Here is a 10,018-nt window from a genome sequence, read left to right on the forward strand (position 1 = left end):
AATCTGATGTCTTATCCCAGATAAATCCTTGTTTTTTTTCTATGCAGATGAGTTGTTCAGGGTTATGAGCCGGACACAGATCTGCATGAGAATCTGCCTCCAGGGATTATTGTAAATGAAAGGAGGCGTTACCAGTGTGAGATATGTAACTAACACAGAGCAGTGGAACTGAACTTTGTCTCCTTACAAACATGTTAGTAGCAGCAGCTCTCACAGCTCTGCTGTATTGCAGCAATATTGTGACCCTGTCTGCCTGTGAGATGGAAGCTGAAGCACTGAGAGAGAGGAACCTGCAGATGTGTCAGTTATAATTACACACAGCTCTGCCGTGAGATCAGGAGAGCAGAGAGCGGCCATTACATATCACACAGGTAATGCCCTCTCTCATGTAAAATAATCCCTGGAGGCAGAGTCTCAGGCAGATCTGTGTCCGGCCCGTAGCCCTGAACAACTCATTTCTCTGGAATAATTTTGTAGATGTCTCTGGAATAAGACATCACATCGCAGATATCACCGCATCATTTTATTCAGCTTTCTATGATTTACATGTCCATATAGACGGCTTAGGAGGGCTGATTCTACTGGCAAATTACTTTTAAAAAGGAGTCGAGTTCTGTGTACTAGATATGTACAAACGTCTATGTGAAAAATACTTTTATACCTGTATAGCATGTTGACAATGTATCAATATCAGTAAACCATGTCCCATATCGACATGACCAGAAAGGACTCAGCAAGGAGAAGCCAGTGCTCCAAAACTGCCATAAAAAAAAATCCAAGATAAATTTTGCAACTCCAAATGGGGCAAAGATCTTACTTTCTGGAAAAATGTCCTATGGTCTGATGAAACAAAAATGGAACTGTTTGGCCATAATGACAATGGTTATGCATGTAGGATAATTGTGACTATTATTTTGTCATGTGCCTCTACAAAGCGTTTTCTGAGGTCTTGTGGAAAAGGTTTGCCTTGAAGCATGGTTCACACTAATCATTCTTTTCCAAGAACAACAGATTTGTGACACATGTGAAACCCATTCATCCATTCTTGTCCTGCATCCACCAAGCAGCCACACAGAAGAAGCTGTCGGCCACATATTAATCAGTCCCTGCCCCCTCAACACACAGCAGGGGCTGTGGCAGAGCAGAGCTCCGGGCGGGAATCCTCTGCCGGGGGCCGTGCTCTGCCTCCCCCCCAAAACACCCCCCTCCCCGCAGAAAACCCTGTAATAAAAATAAAAGAAAAAGTTCCCAAAACAGAACACAAGACACTACACAACCAGGGGACATGGCGGCCCCTGTAATCACCGCAGCCCATCTAGCGCCCAGTCACAGTAACAATAACCCCTTGATGGACACTACGCGGAGCTTAAACGCTTCAGCGCCCTTCCTCGCCTCCTCCATATACCCCTATAATAGCGCATCGATGCGCGCGCTTGACACCGCAATAGCATCGCAGCACCAGATTGTAAATTTATTAGGTAATGTTCCCCTGACGCCCTCCAGCTGGCCACAAATTGCACCGACATGTCCCGGCGGGACGCATGTAAACGGTGCAGAACCCCCCATACACCCTCACGGACAGAGAGACCCCAGGCGTACTCGCTTCAGGCAAACTCGCCGTAGTTCCTCCGACAACAGGTCAACACCATCGCACACGAGTCACCGGCGAAGGAAGCGGTCGTCACAAACAGAGCGGAGATCGGCATCCCACAAGAGGGGTCACAGGTCAAGGTCCTCAAGGTGGTGCTCACCATCCTCCACATCAGAGATGTCGAGCGCACCGTCGAGCCCCAGTAGCCGCTTGCACCGATCCCATCCTCCGGGGGACAGAAATGATACAATGGCACCCTCCAGAGCTTACAGCCTGCACGATGCAATGGTTTCACGCAGGTCTACGAGCAGAGGCACGCCGCTCACCCCGATCAAGACTGGTGCCGGAGTTCCTCCACACATCGGAGTCCTTCCTCCAGACGCAGGAATGGGTGAGTGCAATATAAGTATAACTGAAATGGGAAATAATAACACCAACTTAATAGCGGCCCTTAGGGCCCTAGTCGAACAACTATCCACGCCAACACGCGCGGTACATAATGCTACAAATACAACTCCACCATTAGCCAGCGTACACAAGGACACATTCTTTTGCGGGATTAGTCCATTGGGTTCACACATAGATGAGGAAACCAGAATTAAAATATGGAATAATGACTATGTGGCACCCCAGGAGTCCGGTTGCCACAGTGGCATTGCCTCCCTCACAAGAGGTGATGCCATGCCTGGAAGCAAGCAGGGGTCCCCTAGTCAGGTACACTAGCATGCAACACTTTCCTGGCTCCAGACCAGCAAGGGGAGCTCCTCCCCTTAGCAACTGGGATCTGGAGGCGGGGTTAGTTAGTGTGAGGAGAGCAGACAGGAGTTGAAGTGAGGATGTCGAAGAGGAAAGACCTAGGGAGTGGAGCTGCGCGGCAGTTCACCCCTGAGGATAGGAGCACGGAAGGACCGGACACCAGAGTCCGAGGTTGTGGGGCACCAAAGGCCCAGCAGCAGAAACCGGAGGGCAGGAGACTGCAGATCTCCTGGCTCCACCACACGCCCTGAGGCTCAGCAGCACTGCAGGGCCCAGCACCGCCACGTGGGAGCGATGCAAAAACAAGGCACGAGCTGCCTGCCATACGGGTGAGCACAAAGACGTTGTACTCAGGGACGAGGGCCACAGCACAGCTACAAGCAGCAGGGCCAAAGAGATTAGTGCAAAAGGGAAGGCCTACAACTTCACCTGGCGAGGTGGATTCCTTACTTGCTTCCAGGCTGCCCAAACTTCCACTTCCAGCTAGCACCCGTGTCCCGGTTTGCCTAATCACCGCAAGTAAACATAAGAGGAAACCGCCATTGAGTTGTGGACTGATTATTAACTGCGCCATCACCCCTGCACTACATCGCCCAGCATCCTCTACTTCACTACAACATCTACACTGCCCTGGAGCTAAGCTCTACCTGTGGAGAGCCAAACCAACTCTGCTGCATTAAACACCAGCTTCAGAGGACCTGCGCTGCAGCAGCAGCTACCTATAGCCGCATACCACAGGCGGCGTCATGAACTGCATACATAAAAACTATAAAATCCCCCTTTTTACTGACCGCTCTGGGTCACGGACCAGGTCACCTCCACTGTGACATCTCCCCTAGCAACGACCGGCCCGGCACCGAGTACCCCACGGTCCAGGGGGCGCGTCAACTTGGCGTCACAAACAGGATTCACGAAGCCCGGTATAACTGGGTCCTGTGTGCCATAGACTTTATTAAACGGTGTTATCACGTGGTTTGCCGCCCGCCGAGGGGAAGCAAGAAGCCCCGATCCGGAACCGCCGGGTAAGAGATCCTTCCGCCAGCAGAGCAGCATACTGGTATGTCAGCAGACGCCCAGGCCCTGGCTGAGGTTCACTAGGGGGGAGGAATATGCCCAGCATGGGAGAGGAGTCAGCCGCGGGCGCGGCCACCGCCACTGTAATGCCGTTATCAATGCCATATATACCGGGGGCGGTGTGGTTGCCCCAGTACTCAGGGGAGTCACACACTCTGAACGACTTTGAGGAGAGACTGCGCAGTTTGTTTAAAGTGTACCCCCTGTCTGAGGAGCAAAAAGTCAGCATCCTCATAGGACAGCTAATCAGTGCAGCCCAGAGAGAGGTGAAGTCCTGGCCGGGCAGGGACAAAGGCACTGTCAAGGAAATACTGGCCCGGTTGAAGGATACCTTTGACACCCGCACCGCAGCAGAAATAAAGATGAAGTTCTACGGGTGCAAACAAAGGGTGCAAGACAGTGTACGGGACTATGATCTAAACCTGCAGGAGGCGCTGCGGGCCATCAAACAGGTAGACCTCGACAGTGTGCGAGATGAGGACAGATTGTTAACTGAGCAGTTTATTGAGGGGCTCCTGTCTGGTGCTCACAGGACACAGCTGCGCATTATGGCTCTGCAAAACCCTGATCTGGACTTTGCACAATTTAAAGACAGAGCCATCCGGGTGCTGCGAGAATCAATCCCAAGTGGCACTGCACCCCTCCGGTGCCCAGCTATCACATACCACCAGGAGGTGGCGTCCTTTCCCCCAGCACCTGTGGAGGCTGACGCGCAGACCCTAGATAATGATTAGTGTTGAACGAGTATGTTCTGTTCCGAGTATGCTCGGGCCGAGCTCCGAGTATTTACAGCTACTCGGTGATATGTTTGAATCGCTCCCGTGTGCATGATTTGCAACTGTTTGACAGCTTTATTACATGTGAGGAATGTGAGAAATAGATATTCCTCACATGTATTAAAACTGTCAAACAGTCGCAAATCATGCACACGGGAGCGATTCAAATATCACCGAGCAGCTGTAAATACTCGGAGCTCGGCCCGAGCATACTCGGCGAAAGGGTTAACAGAACATACTCGCTCAACACTAATAATGATCCATCTGCAGTCCAGGAGCTGACCAAAAGTGTGGCTACACTAACTAAAACCGTGCAGGCCATGCAAGTGTCTCCAAAAGAAAGAGTCCAGCTGGCTTCCAGTCCAGATGACGTCCCGTGGCGGCGACAGAAAAGAATTCCACCGACCAGAGGGAGGAACAGCAATCGCTACGACCTGGACGGACAGCCCATCTGCCGCCGCTGACAAAAGGCGGGGCACTACGCAGGATTCTGTAATTTAAACGAGCAACCCCTGGGGCAGGGGGCCAACCCCCAGGAGTAAGGCAACCATGCCCACAAAGCTGGCGAGACAAGTACGTAGGAGGACGACCGGTCCTAGCTGTCGTGCTTGATGGCATCTTGATGAACGCACTGCTGGACACTGGGTCCCAGGTGACAACGATGCCATATATCCTTTATAAACAATACTGGACTGATTCAGACATTACCCGCCATCCAGATGAACATCTTAGTATCTATGCCAGCAATGGTCAGCCCTTGCCTCAGGTTCGGTATAAAGAGGTGACCATAAAAGTTGGCAAAGTAGAATGGCCATCACAGGGAATGATTATTGTTGATATTGATCGCCGAGAAAGTCACCCTATGATAACCTTAGGCACCAATGTGATAGAAAATTTTCTTGGAGAAATTATTCTTTTGTTGCAACATTTCACAGAGACTGCCAGTTCCAGTCAGCAGTGAGTTCAGCAGAAGGAAAGCAGAGCCCTGATGAAAAGACAACAGATAGAGCTGTCTGGTGGAGAAGTTGGCAGTGTCAGGATGAGTGATCCATTCCCCATTGCAATGCCCCCTAGGAGTGAAATGATAATATGGTGTCGGGCAGCAATAGGTCTCAGGGGTCAAGATTATCGGGCCCTGGTAGAGCCCGTGTACTGTGACAGTAGGCCCACCATCTTGACAGCCAGGGGGGTAGTCGATGTCCGCAAGGGGAGAGTACCGATACGCATCCTGAATTGTGGGGAGAAAGAGGTCCATTTACCCCGGTATGCTACCCTTGCTAAGCTATTCACTGTCAGTAACAATGCAATAAAGACAGTGGAACCCTTGCCTCCATCCAAACCGGCGGAGGATAATGGCTCCAAGGGGCAGATGGAGGATTGGTGTCAGAAGCTACAAGTGGGCACTGACTCCACCCCTTTGCACCACAAGTATACCGGGTGGTCCAAGAGTATGAGCGAGTATTCAGCAAACATCCACTAGACTTTGGGCAGGTAAAAGGGGTCCAACATCATATCCCCACAGGAGATCATCCGCCAATTAAAGAGAGGTACCGGCCTGTACCCCCAGCTCACTATCAATGTGCCAAAGGAATGTTACGGGAGATGAAGGAGGCTGGGATGATCAGAGATAGTTGCAGCCCCTGGGCAGCTCCATTAGTTCTTGTTAGAAAGAAGGATGGTACAATGAGGATGTGCGTTGATTACAGGCAGATTAACCGCATTACACATAAGGACGCCTACCCATTACCCAGAATTGAGGAATCATTAGCAGCATTGAGATCAGCTAACTATTTCTCCACTTTGGATCTTATCAGTGGGTATTGGCTGGTTCCTGTGGCAGAGGCGGACCGAGAAAAGACCGCGTTTACAACACCAATGGGACTAAGCGAGTTCAACTGCATGCCATTCGGGCTCTGCAATGCCCCAGGAACCTTCCAGCGGTTAATGGAGTGTAGCCTAGGACACAAAAACTTCGAAACTGTCCTGCTGTACCTAGATGATGTAATTGTCTACTCAAAGACATGTGAAGACCACCTGGAGCACCTGGCCGAGGTGTTCGAAGCCTTATCTGGTTATGGCCTGAAGGTAAAGCCGTCCAAGTGCCACCTGTTGAAGCCCAAGGTGCAGTACCTAGGTCATGTGGTAAGCGCCGAAGGTGTAGCACCAGACCCTGAAAAAGTCACCGTGATCAAGGACTGGCCAAGACCCTCCACTATCAAGGAAGTGCGGCAGTTCCTCGGGCTGGTAGGCTACTACAGGAGATTCATCAAGGGTTTCACCAAGATAGCGGCACCCATGCAGGACCTCTTAGTGGGACAGTCCAAGAAGGCCAAGAACCCGAAACCTCTGTTCAAATGGGGTAAACCAGAAGACGAATCTTTCATTCGACTGAAAATGGCTCTTACTGGAGACGAAGTCCTGGCTACTCCGACTATGGTCAACCATTTGTACTCCATATGGATGCCAGCAACGTGGGATTGGGAGCGGTGCTGTCCCAGGTACAGCTGGGCAGAGAGAGAGTGATTGCCTACTCCAGCAGGAAGCTCCGTACTACGGAAAGGAACCCCGACAACTATAGTTCCTTCAAGTTGGAGTTTTTAGCCATAGTCTGGGCTGTAACAGAGCGCTTCAAACATTACCTCTCCTCCTCCAGATTTACATTCTTCACGGATAACAACCCGCTGATGCACCTGGAGATTGCGAAGCTTGGTGCCCTAGAACAACGATGGACGGCTCGACTGTCCAACTACGAGTTTGCCATCAAGTATCGGGCGAGGCATAAAAACACTAATGCTGATGCGCTGTCCAGGATGCCCAACTTGCCGATGGGGGAGAAGACCCGGAAGATCTGGAGGAGATAGAGCTACCTGCTTTCCATCATCACGGGGTGACTCAGTGCTCCCACTGTGTGAGGGACAAGCGCTCCGCCAGCAGAGAGGCCACGTTCAACCCATTGCCCCATCATGGATGGGCAGAGACGCAGGATAGCGACCCAACCGTCCGCCTGGTAAAGGAGTTGCTGACACAAGCTGACTCACACCCTGATCCAGATGCTCCACAGGAGACCCAACAGTTGTGGAAGGAGAAGGGCAAGCTGTTCATCTACGAGGGAAAGCTGTGTTGAAGAAGCATCAACTCCCGGACACACGAATTGGTCTGGCAGGTGGTAGTCCCAAGGCAGGATGCATCAATGGTCTTAGAAGCATACCACGATGGAGCAGGACACTTTGGTTGGAAGAAGTTGAAAGTCCTGCCACGTGAACGATTCTACTGGGTTGGCATGACGAAAGCAATCGAGAGATAGTGTCGAGAATGTGGTCCATGCAACCTGAGACGAAAAGATCGTGATAGCCAGAGGGCTCCCCTGCAGCCCATAACACCAAACAACCACTTGAACTGGTAGCCTTGGACCACGTGAAGCTAGCCCCAAGCCGGTCAGGCTATGTCTACGCTCTCACCATAGTAGACCACTACTTCCGGTTCTTGGTAGTAGTGCCAGTGAAAGACCAGATGGCTCAGACGGCAGCTAAAGCGTTTCAACAGCACTTTTGTCGCCCGCACGGTTACCCTGAACGGGTGCTTACCGACCAAGGTCCAGCCTTTGAAGCAGAAGAATTCTGTAACTTGTACGGCTGCAAGAAAATCAGGAAGATGCCGTATCATCCCCAGACCAACGGGTTGTACGAGAAGATGAACCAGGTGGTGATAGACCTGTTGAAGACGTTGCCCCTTGAAGAATGTAGCCTGTGGCCAGAGAAGTTACCAGATTTGGTGGACTTATATAACCACATCCCGGTGAACTCCACCAACTGTACACCCGCTTACCTGATGAGAGCAAGACCTGGTAAGCTACCCATCGACTTAGACATGGGAGTCTTAACACCAGAGACGACCTTACCAGATGCAGATTGGGATACCGAGCGGCAGCAAACAATACCGCAAGGTGAAAGAATGTGTTGAGAGAAATTTGTCCCAGGCGAGACAGAAGCAAGAGAAAACTGCACACACCTGACATTCCCTTATCACATGGAGAACAGGTACTTAAGAGGAAAAGACGAGTCCACAAGTTAGATGACCAGTGGGAGGTTGAGCCATATACCGTCCTACCCTCAAATTACGATAACACCAAGGTGTGCCTCATCAGCAAAGATGGAGGGGAAACTTCAGCGGCAGTCTCAAGAGACCACTTGAAGATATGTCCTGAACAGTTAAAACACAAAGAAGAAGACCAAGACAGCCGTCAGCACACAGAAGAGGTGGAAGAAACGGTCCAGACAGTCCTTGGAGCATTTCCCTGGTCTTGGACGCAGTTGAACAGAGCAATTGTGGTACCGGTCCTGACCTTTCTCCAAGCGGCCTCACCGGAAGCTACAGAGGCTCCAGAACATCTGGAAGACCAGTCGGCCCCAGACACAGATTCTTCATCAGCAGCAGATCAGGAGAATCTACCCTCTGCTAGTAGTGAACCTGTCGTACCCAGGGTGAGTCAAAGAATTCGTAGGAGATTACCCAGCCTACCGGTGTTACCTCAGACTACCTGTAGTGTAGTTCACACTGAACCCACCACACCAGGGGTAGACACTGGGGATCAGGGTAGGTCAGTGACAGCAAATGTACTACGTAGATCGACCCGGAGTACTAAAGGTCAGCTCCCTGCCCGCTGGAGGAACTAAAGTGTAAGATACTAAAGGGTATGTTATAAATAATTGTAACTGTTAAATGATCTTGAGTGTTCATGTTTGTTAAATTTATGGACAATTGGACCACAGGACTAGGTATGGTCAGGACAATATAGAATATAGTTACTAATTGGCCTAGAAAATAAACCGCAGGCGTGGCTGAAGAAGAGGGAGAGAGCGAAGGCTCAAAAATCAATGATCCATCACAGATGTATATAAAAAAGTATAGATTTTAGTAGAATATTGCAATTAGGGTGAATACACATACATTGAATCACACAGTGTGTTAAAATGGCGCGCACAGTGGAGACAAAGATTCCCTAAGGAATACAGTTACCATAATATATATAGTCATATTAAAAATTATTAACATGGCAGGTAGCTACTACACTTGTATATCCTGCTCACAAAAGCCTTACAAGGTATGTGACAATACGATAATCAACCTGTCAGCAGGTGGATACTGACATATAGATCAAAGTTACCTTGGATAGCTTCCACGTGCGCACCAACCCCGACGCGCGTTTCGGCGATGAGCCTTTGTCAAGGGGTATATAGAAAGTGAATGTGTGCTGTGTTTAAAAAGGTACCGCCAACCAATCAGATGGTGTCCCCAATAACACACCCCTACGCCCTTCACATGTATATGTTTACGGCACTGAGAGTGTGTAATGGCGCCTGAAACTTCCCAGAGATACTTTGCACCAACCAGAAGTGATGTAATACGTCCCCATGGTAGCCAGATATGCATAGAGGGGATACCGCCCATGTACGCAGAGATGCAATGCGCAAAGCGGAAGTGATGCACCTGTTCCCACGGTAACCAGGACGTACAGGAGCGGCGACATCACTGGAAGCCAGTTGGAGATGTCACAAGCAGGAGCGTGTACCGGGACCATGGGACACGTGTGTACAGGTCAGCAAAGCATTGTGATGTAAAGGGGGGGGGGGGAGAAAAGAAGAAGAGAAGAACCATCCTGTGTGAGTATATCAATGATGACATTGTAGCACCAACATCATGCAGATGGATCTATACATGGGAGCCACAATAACTATATACACACTCATAAAGAGTAACAAACAATAGGGTACCCCGATAAAGACCTGTAAAAATATGCAACAACATATCATATAATTATATA

At 50.2% G+C, this 10,018-nt stretch overlaps 1 protein-coding gene across 2 annotated transcripts in view; it reads right to left on the reverse strand.

Moving 5' to 3' along the window:
• The window catches only part of IZUMO3 (IZUMO family member 3), a 105,945-nt gene extending 96,330 nt beyond the window's left edge, over nt 1-9,615 (reverse strand). The window contains exon 1 of one of the 2 annotated variants that reach the window (XR_012252608.1): nt 9,362-9,611. The gene's annotated coding sequence lies outside the window, so the exon portion shown is untranslated. Of the gene's footprint in view, nt 1-9,361 lie in introns of both variants that reach the window. The other variant, XM_073657830.1, reaches the window with a different exon arrangement.
• Between the last annotated feature and the right edge of the window lie 403 nt (nt 9,616-10,018).

The sequence above is a fragment of the Phyllobates terribilis genome, unplaced genomic scaffold (assembly GCF_046119375.1).
Source record: "Phyllobates terribilis strain yellow unplaced genomic scaffold, ASM4611937v1 Scaffold_12__6_contigs__length_324123572, whole genome shotgun sequence".
In the NCBI taxonomy this organism is placed as follows: Eukaryota; Metazoa; Chordata; class Amphibia; order Anura; family Dendrobatidae; genus Phyllobates; species Phyllobates terribilis.